The sequence below is a fragment of the Dromaius novaehollandiae genome, chromosome 1, assembly GCF_036370855.1.
Source record: "Dromaius novaehollandiae isolate bDroNov1 chromosome 1, bDroNov1.hap1, whole genome shotgun sequence".
Classification (NCBI taxonomy): Eukaryota; Metazoa; Chordata; class Aves; order Casuariiformes; family Dromaiidae; genus Dromaius; species Dromaius novaehollandiae.
In genome coordinates, this window is record NC_088098.1 from 193,837,805 (window position 1) to 193,858,362 (window position 20,558).

A 20,558-nucleotide genomic window follows, 5' to 3' on the forward strand; every position below is an offset into this window, starting at 1 on the left:
TTTAATGACTTATTAGTCTATTAAGTTAAAATTTAGAAACAAAATTAATTTCATTAAAACAGCAAATTATTCATAGACTAAATCTAAGTATTTTTATTATAGCCAGTCCAGTTTGTGTCCTACATCCTGTCTGTGAAAGAAAGCTATTTTGCTCAAGTAAAACTACTACTGTGCATTAATAAAGGCAACACTGAGATTAGCGTGAGAGCAGTGAGATGACAAGGCCTTTAGGTCTTGCAGTTCAGCTTGAAAAGGCATGGCTTTAGCACTGATGTGTTTACTGTTTTCCCTTCTCAGCATGTTGTGACTTGTAAATAAGCTTCCAGAAGTAGAAACAAATCTACAGATGCTAGTTCATCATGCTAATGCCTGTATGCTCTGATTTTTGACTTTGGACACTATTATTGCTACACTTTCAGCCTGCATTAATGTACACACATTTTTCTAACCTCTGGTTATGTATGAAGGCTTAGCACAGGGCTAGCCTGGAAAATGCGGATGTAATGTCTCTAGATATATTTTCTAAATAGTTTGAATTTAAATGTCATCAGGTTAAACAGATTCAAGACAAAATGTTCACTCTCACTAAGAGGTGTACAGCAAAGCTCGGTGCAGGGAGCTTGCTTGGCAGAGCAGGGGAAGCTGGATGCGGCAGGGAGCGAGGAGAAGCGAGGGGCAGGGAGCATGGGGGACAGCTGTCAGCGAGCAGAGGGGGAGCGCGAGCTCTCAGGGGGAAGGGAGGAAAACCCTGAAAACACCTGACTCTGAGCCCACAGGCATTGCCAGGCTCTCGTGTGCATGATGAGAGCCTGCACGGTGCAGAGGATTTTCCCACATGCATGTTTTTGCAGGGATGAAGTTTGGAATAAAAAGCCATAAAATAGATTAGAATACTAAGAAAAAAGTAAAGACATATCTAGTACAATGGAAAAAGAGATTAAGGCACTTCTATTAAAATCTTAAAGATTAAAGCCAAAGGGAAAGGAGGAATGCGCAGTTCTTGGCTGCAGGTTCTGGACTGCTCACGGCTTATTTTGCTCAAATAATGACACCGATGTGGTGCGTGAAGGCTGTGCCTTTTTTGCTCACGTCGTGAGCGGGGCAGTCTCCCACCACCCCTCCGTTTTGCCTCCTGCTGTCACGGCCCAGGCAGGGCGAGGAGCTGGGCAGCCCCAGCCAGGGGCAGCCCCAGCCAGGGGCCGCCGCGCTGAAGCGCTTTGTTTCACCACCAGCAGCATTAATTTGGCACCTCGGTCACAAAGAGCATATGCTGCCTGTGACAGGCTGCGGGGAAGCTGCTTTCCACATGTGCTCCCTAGGTCTTCCTATTGGTGTGCTCGGCAGAAGGGGCTGGTCCTTGGAAATCAGCTTCTGTGCCTATGACAGATTATATTTTTATGCAAGAAAACAAAACCAGGATATCTGATGGACTGCATTATCTTTCCAGACAGCTTGGAGCTACAACTGCAAAGCAAGAAGTTTTATGCTTAGACTTCAAAACTGTGAGTGGAATTTAAACACCAGTTAAACTCCTACTTTGTTTATTTTCTTTTAGTGTGCAACTTTGCATGAAGTATATATATCTGCACAATAACTTTTCATTATCAAGCAAGCTGTTGCACATTCTCATAAGATGAAATAATTATTGCTTTGGAAAACTTCACAAAGTGGTAGCTGCATTTGTGGCTGGACTAATACATGTATACTGAGGAGGAGGATGTTCTTTTCAGTGAATGCAATTAGTCTACATGGAAATGGCTTCAAATTATCTATGCCAGTGGAAAATGTGTTTGAGCAGGACTAGTTGTGCTGAGGGAGGATCTCCTGGGAGATATCAGCAAATGCCAGGCTGCTCTATGTGTCTTTGTCATGAGCGTCATTTGGTGTTTGCTTGTGTACGAAGAGGGATTAGGTTAAAATCTGCTGTTACCATTGTGTGGCACTGCGCTCACTAGGTGAAAAATCTGTTGGTATCAGGTGCTAGCAAGCTGGCCAATTAATGATGACTGTGGGAAATTAGTGTCCACTATAATGCAGATTTACAGAAATATTTTTAAACAAAAGGTAACATACTACCTATGAGTGCATAGGAGAATTATTGCGGTAGCTGAAACATTAATAACCTGCTCTTTCTTGCATGTATTTAAATAGGAATAATGAAATAGTTTGCCTTGGGAGAGCTCAAGGAGCTGATACCCACTTCAAGAGTCCAAGCCAATAACACTGAGCAGTTTGGGACTCCAGACCTGTGATATTTTCAGGTTCCTATGGGAACTGTCCAATGACCCTAGAATGTTATCTTACCTTGAGTAAAAAGAGCTATATTTTGGAGCTTTCCTTGATCCAGGAGGGTGTTAGTAAAAGCTGAGATATGTGCTTTTATAAAGTTTTTAATCCAGACAAGGTTGTTCCCCAGCTCTCTCCAGCTACCCAAAATAGTTCAACACCCTTCCTGATTTGGCATGTATTTTCCATAAAAAGTGACCACTTTCATGCCTCTGTGCTTTGGCAAGTACATTACATCAGTTTATACTCATATTCTGGCAGACTTAGGTGAAATTCAAAGGCGATATGAAAAGAAAAATCAGTGGTGTGGTATTGCTAAGTTGGTACTGCAGAGATCCCAGCCTGCAACACTGGTTCCACCATCATTAGTCCTGGATCTGGGCACCTCCAAATCATGCAGCAACACAGACAACATCCAGATGAGGTGTGGGTGTGCAGTTGCAATTCTGTTGAGTTAGTTGGAGAATATAACATGAAACATGTACCAACTTCCTACAACTGGGTAAGAGGCAATTCAATTCATTGCCTGGTACAAAGTAAATGTCAATATTTCTTTACCAAATGAGCTGCTACAGTAAATCTATATCATCTTGGTGCTCTTATATCCTGTGGTTGCAAAGTTTTTGGTACAGCACTGGGATCTCTAAAGTCAGATTTACAGCATCATCAGACCACTGAGTGAATCTGAGCTTATTTGAAATAATATAGTGATGATGAATTTCCCTTCCTTTCATTCCTTTCCTCCATCTTTTATTTGGTCACTATAGCAGGAAAACCCTGGCTTTGTCTACTAAACCAAAACACAGTGTTTTTCCAAAAGCTGAATTTGGTGCTGACACAAAAATACTCCTGCAGAGAAAATCATGAAACTCAACATATTTCAGCCAGAGAGCCTCTCCTAGCTGATGTGAGGAGGAAATCCTAAATGGAAGAAATCTTAACCCAAACTGCTAAAGAATGTATAAGGAATTAGTATTCTGTATTGAACAAATTGTAGTATTTTTATTTCAATAATGTTAAAATCAAATCTCTCTATTGATTTTTTTCCATTTTCTCCAACAGCAAATTAGTGTAAAAAAATCTAAGCAACAGAACTCACAGAAATGCTTTTCAATTGCATGTCTTTTAAATGTTAATAAAGTCCCTAAACTGAAGGGTCTCTATAACCCTTAAGATGTAAAATGTTTCCCCTTCCTGTGACATGGTCTAGTTCTTTTGTTCCCTTAATTTGACAGTGTTTTCTCTGCTAGCAAGCGCTACCTACACACAATGGGCCAGATTCTTAGCTACACAAGTATGAATAAAGAATAACTTCATTGAAGTCAATGACATTACCCTGGATTCGTTCCAGTGTGACTGGAATTGGAATGCGGCTCCATATATCCAGCTGGCATCTGTGCCAGGCTAGGCTAAGAGGTAAACAGAGAGATACTGCAATTATAAATTTTGCTAGCAGAAGTACTGCTATTGTGCTGCCAGCTCCCAGTTGTGCTTTTACCTTCTGCCTTTGCTTCTTCCAAAAGAAAAGATTAAACAGCAAAATATCAGCTCTATTCTGCCAAATTTCCTTCAGTTTTGTGTCTTCAAATCATGCACAATTTTGCGTAAAGGTGCTAAATTCAGCTACTTGTTGTCAAACCGTGCCCAAACCTTGGGCATATACCTCAATCAATAAAGTGCATGTGTTATTCTATTTTCCTTTCCTTCTGTTCAGAAAGACTTTAGCTTTCTCTTGATAATTTTTCATTTTCTGTTATTCTTTACTGGTAACGTTATTTTAGGAAGCTTTGTTCTTGCTGTGAAAGTGCTGCTCTCTGTGGTATTCTGGGATCTCCTAGAAGCTGCTTCCAGATTCCTGAAGAAAGTTGTTCTTCCTCTTCTGCTTTGTGATAATAACCACATTGTTCCCATAGCCATCTACACAGCAAAATAACTCCCAGGTCTTTGTCGTGGAGAGACTAACGTGATTATTTTGTACTGTAGGTGGGGTTTCCTAATGATGGCTTTGATTTCCCTGTTCTGCACAGTAGGATATTCCAGAGTTGCTGCCCTAAAGACAGCAGAGGTTTTGTGTGGCTATCTGGAGACTGTCCTATTTCATGAAATTTATCACAAAGGAATAGATTGGCTGTGTTTCAGATGGGAGAGGCAGTTTATAATTCTATTGCTGGTCAGAGAAAGGCTAACAAACTGAATTCTGTGATATTTGTACCAATGACAATGCATCTCTGCTAGTTCGAAATGCCGAAGCTATGAGAGAAATGCCTGATCTGAGAGGGAGGACTCTACGTAGGAGCTGGTGTGAGGTTGGTTTCCTGGTTCCTCTGAACAGAAAACAAAAATGGTATGCTCTGATTTCTAAGGAGTTCACCAGAAGTGCTGCCTGCTGGATGGATTACCAGTGACACTCACGTCTCTAAATATTCAGCATCACCAAGAAAAAAACACCCACTAAACTGACAGGCAGGCATCCGTACTCTGCTGTGACACTACACAAGTTCTTAGAATTAAATATATTTATATCCACCACTCTATCAGAGATTATATGAAGCTGAGGCTCACCTCCACTATAGCTAAAATAGTTTCTTTTGAAATACATTTTATCATTAGTCAGGTATTTTTGTGCAATGTGGGCAAGTTCTCCATAAAAGCGGTCTATTACTCCAAAATAACAAAGTACACTAATCTTTCTGTATGGACACAAAGTTTACCTGTAACACAAAGTATTTATATGATGTATGCATCCTAATTACAAAATTTTTATTAAGATTTATAAAGTGAGTACACCCACTCTCATGTTTATTATTCTGTTGCATCTGATGCTGATGACAAGAATGTATCCCAAGTTCTTATCTTGGAATAAGTAGTTCCAGTAAGAAAGAGGAAAAATATCCATCTGATTTTTTTTTTTTTAATGGATAGTCTGTTTCCCTGTATGCATTTGTGAGATGGGATATTTGTTACATAGTTAAGTCAGTAAGGATTGTGAAAGAGATGAAGGAGAAAAAGAGAAGCTGTGGCCTAGCATATCTGAAAAAATGCTTAAAGTCTGATAGGTTTGTGGACAGAAGAGAGATCTTGGCTGCAATGCTTGTAGTATTGTTGTTTTGCAAGGCCTGAGAAGAAGTGTAACGCTATAGTATCACAAAGTCTGTGTGCAGTCGGGATCTTGAGTGTTCTCAAAGAAGCTGTCCAGAGTCTGTGTGAAAGAAAGGGAGTTACAGGCAAGGGAAAACACACTGGAAAAAACAGACTTGTTTTAATACTACACAAATGCTTCTTGAAGCTGAAAATGAGAAAGTATAAAAACTGGCAAAGGGAAAGATGAATGTATGAGTAAGAATCACATACCTTTGATGTTGTTTGTTACCCTTAGTACTAAGTTTTGTGCCTTGGGGAGAATGAATAATACTTTGTTTTGAAGACAAATTAAGTTACCTTAATGAATGCATAATACATTGTTTTGAAGACAAATTAAATTACCTCAATTAAACTGCTGGTTGTGGGCTCTAAGAAAAAGGTGTATGCATGTGCCAAAGGTAGCCACATCTTTAGGGTTCACGCAGCTGTAAGAGGGATGCTCAGGGGAAGGAGGGAGGTGCACCACTGAGCAACCCAGGCCGTGAGCTCTCCCAGCCTGCTGCAGGATTCAGCCCAAGCAGAAGTGAGGGGAAGGTCCCCTGTATCCAAAGGCAGAACTCCAGAAAACTAAAACAGTTGATTCTAAAACCTCTACAGCCATAATTGAATTTTTCTACATCATTTAAAACCTGTTTCAGTTACATTATCCTGAAATTACAGTAGTGTAAACTGCACTTCTGCCAGCACAAAAAAACTAGCTTCCTGACCATAAAGTGTGGCTTGCACATATCTAGAGTCTGTGAGCAAGAAAGACATAGCTGAAAAAGAAATGCCATGTCCTTGCCTAGCAAATGCTGAAGAGTATCAGTTTACAAGTCTTACAGAGGCAGCAACTCAGATGGTTTAAGATGTGTCTGTCTTTCTATGGAGAAAGGGCTAAGAGCCCTTTTCCTGGGTTATTATTGCTGTGACACGAATGGAGGAATTAAGCACATTATAAACAGGGTGTGTTTAAAGACTTCAGTGTGTGAGCAAACAAGTGGGACTGACTCTAACTTTCCAGTGTGGCCAAAGGAAAAAATCTGGTAAACATTTTGGGTATCATCCGTAATAAGTTCAAGCTGAAACTTTTAAAAATCCAATCTATATACATTGCTCTCTAATAAGGTAAATTCAAAGCTCTTAATTTCTTAGCAAAATTTTGGCATCCCTTACCATGATGTGCTTGACTTATACAGATGGCTAATGAATTTGTAACTTTCCAAGAAAGGGTTTTGGACCCTTGAGTAGAGTGGTCACTAGAGCAACCGTCTCCAAAATTGCTGTTGTGCTAGGCCTTCTGTTCACAGAGTCAGTGGAGGATGCTCAAAATGAGATTTATTTGAAGGTTGCTTTAATTTCATTTAAATATTTCTACATACCCGTCCATCATAGCAAATTCCTCTGTTTCCTCTCCTCCTCTTCAGTATCCATGATATCTTCATGCCTAGGAAAAGTCTTTTTTTGTTTGTTACACAGTGTTTTCCTCGAATGGTTACATAGCACAACAAAGCTTGTATATGTGTACATATAAATATATATATGTATATATATAGAGAGAGATACAAATTTATAACTTCTAGGTTCTGTTAATATTTGCTTTCACTATTTAAATCTTTATATATAGGTAGTATATGTGCATGTGCCACTTACGGGCTGCAATCACAAGAAAAATACTGACACACATAAAAAACAATCATCTAATGAAAAAAATCCCTCTGACTTCTAAATGAGTATCATTTGTAGGGTCCATATGTATATGTGTATAAATATGCATCTGTATATATGCAAATATATTAAATAGCATTTCAAAAACATTCTCAGCTTTTAGAATTAAAAAACAGTTTCCAAGATACTCAAAGCTTTATTCAAGAGAGGGGGAAAACACTAAGTTATAATGGCTAGTACCAGACTAGAAGTCAGGAGGTCTGAATTTTCTTCCTGGATTTCTTACAGCCTTCTTGTGCAGGCAAGTCAGCCAGCTTCCCTGTGCCTCAGGTGTTTTCACAAGTATCTAGTAATGGAGATGCTTTCCTAGAGGGTTGTTGTGTAGTTTGATTCACCTGTATCTTTAAGAAATTCTTCTGATAAAGCACAGTAAAAGGAGAGACATATGGATATACTCACAAATTACTGAGAAGTGCTTTTGTTTTGAAAGGGCAGAGGTATTCTGACAGCAGTTCTAAAAACTGGAGATTTTCAAAGTTAAAACACAGAAAATCAGACAAACTGAAGCAAAATAATCTATTGCTGATAATATGGCACCTACATCTGTGGCACCTACATCTGAAGAAAGGCAGAGAATTAAGGGATTCACTTAGTATTTCCTACTTTTATTCGTTGCTTATTCAGTATTGCCAACTTTTACCATTTTAAAATGGGTTCAACAGAATTTGATACTTTGTATTAAATTTGGTATTTTGTATTAAAACACTGATTCTTGGAAACAAATGAGGATTTACCTTTTTTGTAAGGTCTAGCCTTTATGTTAACCAGGAAGTTGCATCTCAAAAGAAAATCCAGGCAACTGAAATGCAATAATTAAAGGAAGCATAAGCCTTCATGATTTTTAAGTACTTTGTGTAAAGGCTGGCTGGAGCAGAGAGTCCATCTTAGGACTTGGGAAGTTTGGGGTCTGGCAGTGTTGCACATCCACTAAAGCTAATGGCAATGGAGATAATATATAACTGAGGTGCCCTCAAACACTTTGTAAACTCTTCAGAGAACTCCTTTCTGTGTAATTTCTGCCTTTGAAACATTCTGCACTGGAGCACAGTACCACTGCGCACAGCTTAGGCTTGAAAGGAAAGACGAGGATACTGTACCCCATGTTGTTTCAAGAAAATAATCATGGGTTGGAGGAATGTGACTATCTTTGTTGAAATTTGGCAGGGGTTAACATCTAAAATATTGCAAAATGCCATGGGAACTGTGATGCCAATGTTTGATCAGCGTATCAGTATCAACATATTCTAACATGTCTATGCTGATGGGATTTCATCATTTTGTTTGCAGTAACATCTAGAGGTTAAGCTCTGATGTGCCAGCTGCACATAGGCAGTGGTAGTACACCTACACGGCATGTCTGTACTTCACAGATTGTTCTGCACTCACAAAAAAACCCCCTTTGACCTCAGCTTAGGGGTGCTTTAAGCAAACCTACCCCACTGCAGGGGTGGGAGTAGGTGGAAACCCAGTCCACTTACAGTACTATATCCAGCACTCCTTCATGAAGCAGCTTCTCAGGCACGGTGGAGGAACCCTGCATTGTGCATTGGACACCATTTCACTCAGTAACTCCATCACCCCACTGAGGAACTCAGGTGCCAAACTTCAACACCTTAAATTATGCTGCTAGGATCAGGAGCTGTGATGCCTGAGGTGGGTATTGAAGTCAGGCATGCTAAAACTCACCCAGAATTTCAAAGCAAGTAAGTCAGTAAAAATAATTAGGTGACACTCCTCCTCATGTTTTTGGCCCTGGATGTCTATCATCCAAACATGGATTAAACAAACATGTAGATATTAAAAGACAAACATGTAGATATTAAAAGAAGGGAGAAGATGAGATCCCAAATGGTAGGATATTTTATGTAGATTATTTGCATGCGCAACTCATTTGTGGTCAGGAACAGTGATTTCAAAGTGCTGCCAGCTTGACTGTCCAGTACTGAAGAACAGAAAGGCATGTCTCTTCCAGGTTATAAATACAGTTTTCTGAAACATTGAAGTTGGCAGTCTGCAAGTGATATATTTACTCTTCATTGCTGCTATCCATTGGGGTACAAAGACCTTGGAATGTACACCTTGTCCCTTTTTTAATTTTGAAGTTGACTTCCATTTACTTTCTCCCAGACCTTAAATTGGCAAATGCTTTTGAGAAACATCTCTATGGAATTGAGATGCCGCTCCATACCCTTTGCAAATGTAAATTAACTAATCTTGCAGGAGTAATTGACAGAAAAGTAATTTCCCTTTATCATGACAAACAGTATTGCAGCATAAGAGTAATGACTACAATTTAAGAAGCTATGAGTTGTGCATTAAGGAGCTCTAGGCCTGAATATTGCTCACAATGAAATTTAAATAGCACTTTTTCTGTATCTAGCTGTTTATAAATAACACTGCAGTTGCAACCACAATAGTCATTTTTGTCACCAATTTGTAATCATCATTAACAGTAGGAACAAAAGATCTAGCTAGCTGATGGTCGGTGCAGTAAATAGAGGTCAAAATACTCTTTTTTACACTCAAACTTCACTAAAAATGGGTCCAAAACAAAACCTTAGATCCAACCACAGCATCAAGTGTAACTGACTTGAAAACCTAAGCAGGATTTACATTTAGCAGCTAGGATTTCTTTTGATAGCTGGCAATACAAAAAGCCTGGATACAAGGCTCCTCAAAATCTGTCATATAAACTGAGATTTTTGATGCAGATTTCTGACTTGGACCTAACTCTTACCCTACCTGGCAACTTTATTCAGAGGCAGAAAATTAAGTGATTTAATATGGGTTTTAGTAGCATGCAAAACATGCTGGATCCTGCACACTCAAAGACTGTCCTTACAAATGTGTGCTATAAGCACTGCAGCTCTTGTTCATTTGTAACGCACTTTGTGTTTGCATCCATTGCACAACCATCCCACCCGACTGTGCAGTGATGCCACTTAGTGTCAGAATCCTTTAGAAGTAGCTCACAGGACTGATCTTCCTCTGAATAAAGGATAACTAAGGGCCACTCCTGCTCATGTTTTAGGTCATGACTATTTTTACGTACAAATGGCATGATATAGAACAGCAGCAGTCTCCTCTTGAGCACTGGCCTGATCTTCCTGCAGGGTCAGAGCTCCAGGTGTGGCGTATGTGTTTTACTAGAGGACTTTATGTGTGGCCGTGAAATCTGTGAGGGGGTTTCTTAAGAATATCAGGGCAGGTTAAGCCACCCATGCCACTGTGGTCATAGCCATCTGCGTTTCAGAGACTGGTCTCAGCCGAAGCACAAGCCCAAACCCTCCAAATCCCCATGCCAATTCCTACACAAGGGCAGGGGGGTCGTACTGGCAAGGTGAACATGGGCTGTCCTTTTACCCTGTGGAAGCTGACGCTGGAGCCATAGGTGCTACAGGCAGTCAGACCTGCTACGGGAGCGTGCTGGTCTTCAGTGCTCTTCTTCCAGCTCAGGTGCCATAGGCACATCCCTAAACTCTCAGCTTTCCCCCAGAAAAGCTCAGGCTAAGAAAACCAGTGCTACCCAAATGTTCAGAGAGCAGAATGCAATAGTATGTTTTATTTGTGTATTTTAAAAATGTCCTTGATTGCTCTACATTTGAGCCATTGCCCTCTAATTCCTTACTAGTTTTACAACAGAAATGGGCCTGAAGAGAAGACTTCAAAGAGGAAAAAGTGTGTTAAGGCCAGGTATGGGGTGGGTAAAGCAGACATAGGAGCGGACATCAAGAAATGCAGAGCAAAACAGGCAGGAGCAGTGGGATGTGATGTGTTTTCAGTCAACTAAATGGAAATGAGCATCTATTACACTTTTATAAACCAGGCAGAAATAATCATAGGTAGAGATAATTTAGTTTCAGAGTAAATACAAGCTCTGTTGCATACTCCTCCTGATAATGGGATAATATACTGATGTAAAGAACTTTTTTTTCTGCAGTTTGTGAACTGGCTAACACAGCTGTGTATGCAAGACATAAAAAATACCTTGGTTTTCTAATGGCCCTCACAGGAAGAGTGCCGAGGATCTAAAAGATCAGTAGAAAAGAAGACTGGCTGAATTATCACCAAAGACGCAAATGAATTATTCTGTGCATTCAAGACTCCTCTGCAGTTTTCTTATACATGCCCCTAATACTGTTTTCTATTCATTTGACCCTTTCTTACTACTCTGCAACCTTAGAGATATACGGATATCCCAACTGACCAATGCCTGTGAAGGAGCAAAGAAAATGAACAACCTAAGGATGCAGATTCCCATGCTGCATGGGAAGCCACTACTGTAGAGCAAATTAGAAATCTTTTAATAGTGGCCAAAATATTTTCTCTCTAACTGAGACCAGCATATTAGCTTCAATCTGAGCATAAATATTTTGAGTCAAGAATTTTTTGATAGAAATCTGTGATTACCTTTGCAGTATTGCTGGTATCCATCTACTTAGCAATGACTCTGACTTTATTAGCTATTTAATCATGTGAAACACTCTATTACCAAATGCTCAGGGAGAACAATGTCTCTGTCAGATTCTGCAGCTGTTGGATTGTGTGTTTAATACCCTGTTATATTTCACACCTGGTAGAAGTTAGTCACTGAAACTTTTCTTCTTTTAATCAATCCCCAGATACAGATATGGCCAAATTAAGTCTTTCCCTGAAACTAGCTTCACAAAGTTCTCATCCTCACCTGAGATTTAGATTACCTCAAAGTCTATGTCTGGCAATCTGTGTTTTTCCAAAATGTTTAAAAAGTTATGCTTTGAGGTTGTGTCCTGCTAAATGTTGAGGCTGATGGGAATTTTGCCTCTGGCCTCAGCAGGAGCAGGGCCTGGGAACTCTTGGTCTCTGCCCCCAACTGCATTGCAGAGCTCTGGCGTCAGTGTGGGATCTGGCCACCAGTGATCATGTCTCATGATGAACCTCCAAACTGCCAAGAAAATTATGCAAATAAGGCAATACCTGTCAGTGGTGGATGCAGCTCTGAGGTAAACAAGAGGGCTTGATTCCCATTCCCTCTTCCCCTTTCTCCATCAGATTGCCTGATGGAGGGACACTTAGGCAATGTGACTGTGAGCTGGGAGAACATTATTCCCCATGCTCTGGCCAGCTCCATGCCTTTCCTCCAGCTACTACAACTGGCATGTGCAGGAGACACTGGGGACAGGACTGGAACATGAAGTCCTCAGAAGTAAGGCAGGGCTTAGAAAACATGCATAACTGTCCGTTAGCCTAATTCTCCTGGTAGAGTTGCACCCATAAGTATATCCTGCACCTCGTTTTTTTCTGCATGTGAGATGTCTCTGGCCAAGTTAGCCAAGGAGACCAGCTCATCTTAAGTATGCTATCTGGCTAGCAGCTCTAGGACTGAGTCAGCGTCAAGGGCTTGTTCAGCTGAGCCAGCCAAGGAAAGTCTTCTGAGGAATCCGAGCCTCATACACCGATGCAGTGAAGAAACAGAAACACTCAAATTCAGAACTGGGATGATAACTCATGCTAGTCTTCATTTAAAATAGCAAATTATACAGCTGAGGAATGAAATAACCTTGTGTCTAGCCTTTTCCTCTGCCACAGCAGCTCTCTGACTTGCATTCTTTTGCCATGAGTTCAGCCCATATCATTTCTCCCACTTGCTGCTCCCAGATTAAGCTAGCTGAGAAGGAAAGAGTACAAGGGAAACCGCTGATTTTCACAGATTACAAGCGAAGGCTGTTGGTAGCTTTCCCAGCACTAGGACTCTGGAGACCAAGAGGTGTGGCTTGTGACTGGGCAGGGAAGGCTCTGCAGTTGGCTGGAGGTGAGAAAACAAAACAGTATTTTTTTTTTTTTTACACTGTTAATGAGAGATCAGGGTGGGTCTCTACAGCTGGAAAGACGAAGGGCAAATGAAGGTCAGGGCTATTCCCTTCAATATTCAACAGGTGTCTTCTAGCCTTGCTGGAGATGACTGTTATGAGAGAAAATTGTCCCTGGCTCTGCCCTTAGACAAGACCTTCTAGGTCAGGAGGACTTTTCCTTGCTACACAGTGATGCCACTGACAGCCGGGCTGCTTCACAGCCCCACCTTGTTCCAAACTTGACTGTGCCGAGGTTGGGGTGATGAAATGACAACAAAAAACTAACATGCAAGTGCAGATGTAGAAACAAAAGTCCTTCACTCACTTAACCGGTGTCAGATGAGCACAAAACTGTGGGGCACCATAACAGAGGTAGGTTTCAGGGGAGATTTTAAAGGTCAGACTGAATTAACTATCTGTGAAAGGAAAGAAAGCAAGAGAAGCAGGTAGGCTGGAAACTGCAGCTGCTGCTGTCTGCAGGGCAAAATGTCCACAGTCAGTCTTGTAAGCTGTATGGTTTGATAAATAAGGTGAGTTCAAAAGGGAAGGCCTTACAGGGAAGACCACCTGTCTGTGTATGTGAGGAGGATGGGGAGAGGACGACGAGTTGATCTTCGGAAACCAAGATCAGAACAGTTACATTTTGAATGGTTTTAAATGAGGTTGTTCGGAGGGCAACTGAATATTGCACTGGGGATGGGATGCCGAGAGCACTGGTAGCTTAACATTGCCAGCATTCGTCCTTCATGCAGCAAGATATAGGCATAGTCAGCCTGGAGAGAAGGAGCCCTTTTGGTGATGCCTTGTGGGTGACCACCTTGTCACAGCAGCAGTATAATGATGGACAGGAGAATATCCAAGCAACATTTTAGTGACTTCACACCTAACTTCAAGCATATCGGCAGCCCAAATACATCATGCCTCAGTTATTTGAATAATTTTCTTTGGGAAGACTGATCTGCCATTTGCCTTCAAGGCAGTGTCTAGCTTTCCCAAATCTGGTTCCTGCATACTCTCAGGCTTCTGCTCTCTGTTCTGCCCTGCCAGTGTCTTGCATATATTTTGTCCTCTTCTTCCTCTGGATCTTTCTGTGTGCTGGCCTCTCTTGTCCCTCTCCCTGTGCCTAATGTATGTGTTATCGTATTGACTATGGCATATTCGCTGAATTCAGATTTTTCTTTAAAGTGCCCTACTACCAGTTAGCTCTCCAGGGAAAGCTGCCCCCCGTGCTGCTGTCTGTTTCACTTACGCCCGAGCGCCTCCTTTCCAGGTCTGAGCACATCTGTTTCACATCTCCTTTATCTGATGCTGCTCCTCAGCTCTGCCTGCTTCCTCCCTTCCCGCTCCGTTGTTTTCATTCTCTGTGCTCCTCTGACTTACCCTGCCAGCTCTGCCAGTCCAAGCTATCTGGCCCAGTTCTCATCTGAATTATGGAGATTTACTCCACAAAGATGGAGTAAGAGGAGTTATTCTGGTATTACTGATACAGCAGGATCTGAATCTGGAACTGATTTTTCTTTCAATAGTATGCACAATTTTGGCAATATAATTGAATAATTATCTGGTTTCCTTTAGAGTACACAACATTACATTTAAAATTTTTGAAAGTGAGATGGATTCTGAAAGAAAGCTTCTTAGTGATATTGTCTGTCTAAAAAATGGTGTCATCTGGCAAACAGGAGCAGTTAAAGAAGCTCCTGACAAGACAATCATAACCTGATATATGATAATATCTGCTGTTGTGTAGTCATTAAACCAACATGACAAACAAGCTAACCTTCAGAGGCCTACAGCAGAGAAGACTTTAAAGACTAAATTCTTCTGAAACATTTCAAAAATATTTTGAAACTTCTAATCTCAGGAGTAAGATGGGGACCATGGTCATTATTATCTGGAAGATTTGAAGGTACAGAGAGGAATACAGTAAAACCTTCAGCTCATCAAGATCAAAATATTTTTCCATTAAACAGAGGGACACCCTAGCTTGAACCTTCCCTAGTGCTTCATTTTCATCTGATATTCAGCTCACTGAAGCTAAATTTTCTCAAAGCATCACACTTTGGCTGAAATCACAGGGTGGCTTCTTGCCAGATAGAAGATTTAAAGATATTTGTACACTCATTTGACTTGCTTTGAATGGACATAACTGCTGGGTTTTGTACTGTCAGCTCCTTACATTCCTGCAGCAACCTCTTCTCTGTTATGCTCCAGGTCTCCCAGAATCTTTGGCTCTACAGGTTAGGGGACACTGAAAAAATGTGTAACTCTAGAGCTGTGATGACAGCTTTTGCAAAGCATGCTGTTGATGGGAGCTGATTTGAGCAACAGTTGGCCCGTAATTTGCCCTGTGCCCAAAGGCTGCCCAGGAGCGCCTGATGGGGCACAGCTCCCTGGCTGGCACCGCCCGGCGTGCATCTCTGCTGGCTCGCGGCAGGGGAGAGTCTCGGGCACTGCCTTGCGTGGGAAACCACACAGCCTTCCTCCACAACAGAGGGGAAAAAGAAAGGGATACAAACAGGGTCTGTAAACCTGGTGAGTAATTAAAAGCCAAAGACAGGCTTTCGCTGATGCTCCCATTGCTACTGCAGAGTGGCCCTGCAGGGACTGGATGCAATCGGTACAGCTTAGACGCAGCCGTACAGAAGCTGTGGACTGGCAATACCCGTTGGCAGCACGGGCCGGTTTCCACGTAGACTGCACCTTCTGCTGTGATATGTGGCTCAGTCCTTTTCCAGGCCACATCTCTGCTGTCAGGAGGTGCCATCAATAAAGGAAATGAGCTGTGAACTGATACAGGTACAACAGTGACAGATACTACAAATATTTTGAAGACATTCAGCATCTCCTCTTTTGATGAGTGGATTCGTTTCTTCAGGCCCTCGATGGTCTCCCTGACCTTGCCATGTGTCTGTGCGCTGCTGACGCTTCAGCCGTGAGTTGTGACAGAAGTTATGCCCCTGTGCAGTCCTGTTTTATGGTGATGATTTATTGTTTGTATTACAATCATGCCTAGAGGCCTGAAGGAAGACCAGGGCCTCATCGTGCTAGTCACTGTATAAACATGTAGCAAGAGACAGTCCTGCTCTTAAAAGATTACAGACAACAGGTGGGAGGAGGAAGAGAAACCCAGAGATGTGAAACAAATTCCTCAAGGCAACCCAGTGGTAAGTGCCAGTGCAGGGAAGAGGGTTCGTGTCCCTCGGCTCCCGCCTGCCAGCATCTCCACGGGACTCCCCTAGTCTGCAAGTCCACGTCCTCTTCAGCGTTGCCCTGCCTCTGCCACTCGCTGTTTCGGCTGCACTTCAGAAAATTTCTTCTTTCTTTTCATCTTGAGATGAAAAGGAAGACCTGACAGTCATTGCCGCCAGCAAAACTGTTGGTCATCACGTCCAGACTGAGACCCGATGACTCCACTCCTTTTCAGAGCAAAACGAAACAGATCAACTTAAATCACTGCTATCTCATATAGGGACATAAGTCATTTTGGGTGCAACAGCAAGGCTGACAAGGTACTAAACTGAAAGTACAGAGACATCCTATGGAGCAGCTGCATCCTACCTCCATTTATGGGGTTTATTGCTCATTTCTGGCCGTGCCTAAACACTACCCTTGCTTTTGCTTTGCAGTAGTTAGGGAGATAGTGGAGGGCATTGTTTTTCCTTCTGATTGTTATTACACTTGGCAGTATGAAAGAAACTCTCCTCTGAGTATAAAAATGCTGTTTCCAGAGCTTAACCTAAACACTGGGTGCGTGGACTAGCACTGGTCCTGTGTTAACATGAATTACATTGCACATTGCTTTGAAAACTTTGTGAGCTGACTTTTCTGAAGTGCAGAGCTGTGTATAGGAAAGACAGATGAGACCCATACTTGGCCCAAAGATTTTCAGAGAGAAAAGAAGCCAGTTTGTACTTATGAAAATATCTGGTTTTTACCTTTAGAAAGACAGGGAAATAAAAATACTCAGAGAGCTGCTCTGCCCTGCGCTGCTGATCAGGAGCACCAGCTAAGCAGTCAGGAGCATGCAGGCACTGAGATGGTATTAAGGGGCTGTAAAACAGCCAAGTGAGGGGCCTGACTGCGCCGTGACAGCTTACAGGAGAGTCTCCAGTACTTGTTACACTCCAAGGCCTGCTAGAAAAAAACAGAACAAGCTGCCTCCGAAGAACCTGGAAAGTGTGAACTGCCTCTAAGGAAAATAGAAATTACCCTTCTTTCCTTCTCTGGCACCTCCCATTTCCATGATGTTGCTGCAGCTCTCAAGTATTATTATTAGGGGAGTTCACTGAAAAGGAAATTTCCAGCACATGTTTTTTGATGCTGATTTGACTGTCAATAGCATGTTTAAAATCATTTCATTTTGCATAATTCAGGGGAAAAAAACCACGCAATTTAAATTTTCTTCAAAGTGGCTGTTATCTAGTAATATACCTAATCTAGGAACATAGTTAGGGATTTTCTCAGATTCTTTTTTAATTCCTTCTGTAAAACAAACACAGAGGGGGTGCTGGCCTTCTCTACAATCAGTTAAGCAGCCACCCCTGGCCTCAGCACAGATGTCACGAGTCTTACATACTGCTTTAGTCACTTCAGCAGAAGCAGCTTCAGAACAAAATGAGCAATCATACAAGTTTGCTCTCCCCAAACAGGTATTTTTCTGCCTTGTCTGTCTATGTGACCCAGTTATTCACAGTCCCAGTGCTTCAGGCAGTTTTTACTTTCACTTCTTTCGAGCCTTTGCCACCACTCACTACTCCACAAAGTTCCTGAGTTATGTTTCTGCCCTCATTATCAATATAGCCAAATAACCAAATTGACCCATCTGCAAAGGTACTGTCCTCATTGACTTCTGTGCTAGAAAAGGGCAGCCACGCTATGCAAAGACATATTATTGAATGGGCTACCCGAAGTGTTAGGACAGTCCTTGCCGGGTTGCATCCTCCTCTTACATTCCCGAGTATAACTTTAGATGCACTATGCAGTTGTCTTTTTTTTTTTTTTTTTTTTTTTTTTTTGCATCACCAAACTTCTCCCAAACACAAGCCTGATATTCTGAGGCAACTAGAGTACAGGACTACAACATTAGCATGTTTCTGTTGCAACTTTTTTTTAAAAAACCCTTCAGCCGATTTTTAGTGATGTGACAGAGACACAAAGGTCTCAAAGACAGCTTCTCAGGGCTGCCGGGGAGGTTCTGCTCGGCGGGCAGCCCTGGCTGCCTCCAGCCCTGCTCATGCCCAGCGGAGGTGGGTGAGGGAGTGCAGAAAGCGCCAGTCGAGGGGCCTGCCGCGCGAGGCCGGGGTAGAGGCTCGGAGGGCAGCAGAGGAGGCTTTGCGGTCGGGAGCTCTGCACGCAGGGCGAAGTCGCGGGTGCTGCCTTGGGAGCCGTTGGAGCCCCCCAGGCGAGCCGCGCTTCCTGAGGTGTGAGACGCAGAGCCAGTAGGACGCAGGCTTTTAGGGTATCGGGCTTCGCTGCTTCCGCTTCACAGGCAGAAAATCCTCTTGCGACGTGGCTCATGTTCTGCAAAATAGCTTAGCAGCAAGTCACCTAAGGGAAACCATCGCGGTGGAGCTACCGTCACTGTCTAAAGTCAGGTGTCCCGTCTGTCACGGGAATCCTTCCTGGTCAAAGGCAAGAGCTGACCCTGTCTTTGAACAAGCACAGTAAACACAGCATCAACAGGGGGGCACTGAGGGACCTAGGCACCACATCAGGCTCGCTGACTTCGCTGGAGACCCACCCATAAGCACCCCGACTGCTGCAGTCCCCAAACGGTCGGCATCTACCAGACGACCCAGCAACGCCGCGAAAGCCAGGACGCCCGGCAGTCTGGATCCCAAGGGCATGCAGCTGACCGCGGTGGCACTCTTCGTATGAATAAACATTACACCTGTGGGGTGGAAAAATGGGATTAAAGTCTTAAGGACAACAACATCGCCTGAGCTCCCAAGGGAACAAATTTAGTGCAGGCTCTATTACTGTTAAACGGCAAAATTACAGTTGTAACAATACGGAAATGGAAATGTAATTGTGTATAAAATTGTGTAATCATTAAAATCCATATAAATTTTGAGCACTCAAATTAAACACAATTGACTACTGCCTGACACCTGAAACATTAGCATAATATTCATGCCATATGGTTGGCATTTTCTGTTTCTTATATCTGTCACTCTTCATTCTTGTCAGCTGCTCGGGAGAACTTGCCAGATAATAATTGCACCATTGCCAGAAATTTCTAACAGCTGGTGCGGTACTGGTTAAACACTCTGTAGCGTTTCAAAGTTTAGTGCTCCCATCTACACATTAGCAAGCTGGTTCTTGGACCAGATGTTTAGCTTTGTTTTTAAATTAACTTCAGTCTACTTTTGTGTCAATTGTCTGCTTTTTACGATCCATCATGCTGCTGCCTTCTGTGGGACAAATGAGCGCAACAGGATCCTGACTTTGACAGTCTTAAACCACTTAAACCAGCATTACAGACTCTTTGTGAGAGAAAGGCGCTGTACCGTCTGCTTCGGTACTTGGACTTGGGTGGACTTGTGTTGCTGAGTTACAGAGAACAAGCCAGATCCCTTTCGGCCCAGGCTGCCAGCTCTTCAAGTCTCCTTTCTCATCTGATCCTCCTTGCAGTACCTAAATGCACATCTGCCCCCTGCACTGCAGCCACTGGAGCACCTCTGGGGTCCAGCAGCGGGCACAGAGGGACCCACGCTCCAGGTCAGCCCCCCCAGACCGGGACGGGGGCTTGCAGAAAAGACATGCACGTGTTGCACGGCAATGGTGGAGCACGGCTCCCCCCACGGCCGGGTCGCGGCGGCAGGACCCCAGCTGCTCACCAGGCTTGCAGCTGCCTCGTGGCCCCTGGGGCTCTCGACCCACCGCCGTCCAGCAGCCTTTGAGGCCGTTGGCAGAGACGCAAGCGATACCTTACTGGCTCTGCAAATACCCCTTAAAACAGCGCTAATGACTACACTGGGGATTCTCCAATGTCTCCTTACGGAAATCAATGTGAGTTCAGAGCAGGCTGAAAGCTCTGTACGTAGGTGTTTTACATATTAAGATTTATGATGAGCAAGGCACATGCACACCGATGAATTAAACAAACAGGCAATTTCATAAACAATCTGATTTTATGGATAACACATGCAGTTCCCTTGAGGCTGTGAGTTTAAAAGGCTGATTTATGCCTTTGGAAAGAGGACTCCTTGCGTTTGCATTTATGCTCTTCTGTTGTAGGGACAAGGAGATATCTTCTCTTCTGCTCCTACAGTTTCACTGCCAAATGGAGTCACTAGCCAGTTAAATCAAACAGCTGAATCTTGAGTCCTTAGATACTGTGATGGAGGGCATTTATGAGAAGCTGCTAAAATATCCTGCAGTCCCAGATGGCTTTATAGGGACAAAGATGGGGAGAGAGGAGTGCTGAAGATAGGACAGCTCTGCCTCTCCAGAAAGGGCTAATTTGATCCTGCGAGGCTGCTTTATTTAACATAGACAAGCTTCCCATCTAACATGAGACGAGAAACAGAGACAGACAGAGCAGAAGTAAATACATGTGTCGTCATGCTATAGGCAGTGGTCTTAGCATAC

General features: G+C 42.8%; 1 protein-coding gene across 2 annotated transcripts in view; it reads left to right on the forward strand.

The window, feature by feature from the left end:
• Positions 1-1,360: 1,360 nt before the first annotated feature.
• Positions 1,361-20,558, forward strand: part of STARD13 (StAR related lipid transfer domain containing 13) — a 305,503-nt gene continuing 286,305 nt past the window's right edge. For both annotated transcript variants that reach the window (XM_064504938.1, XM_064504940.1), the window contains exon 1: positions 1,361-1,502. The gene's annotated coding sequence lies outside the window, so the exon portion shown is untranslated. The remainder of the gene's footprint in view (positions 1,503-20,558) is intronic.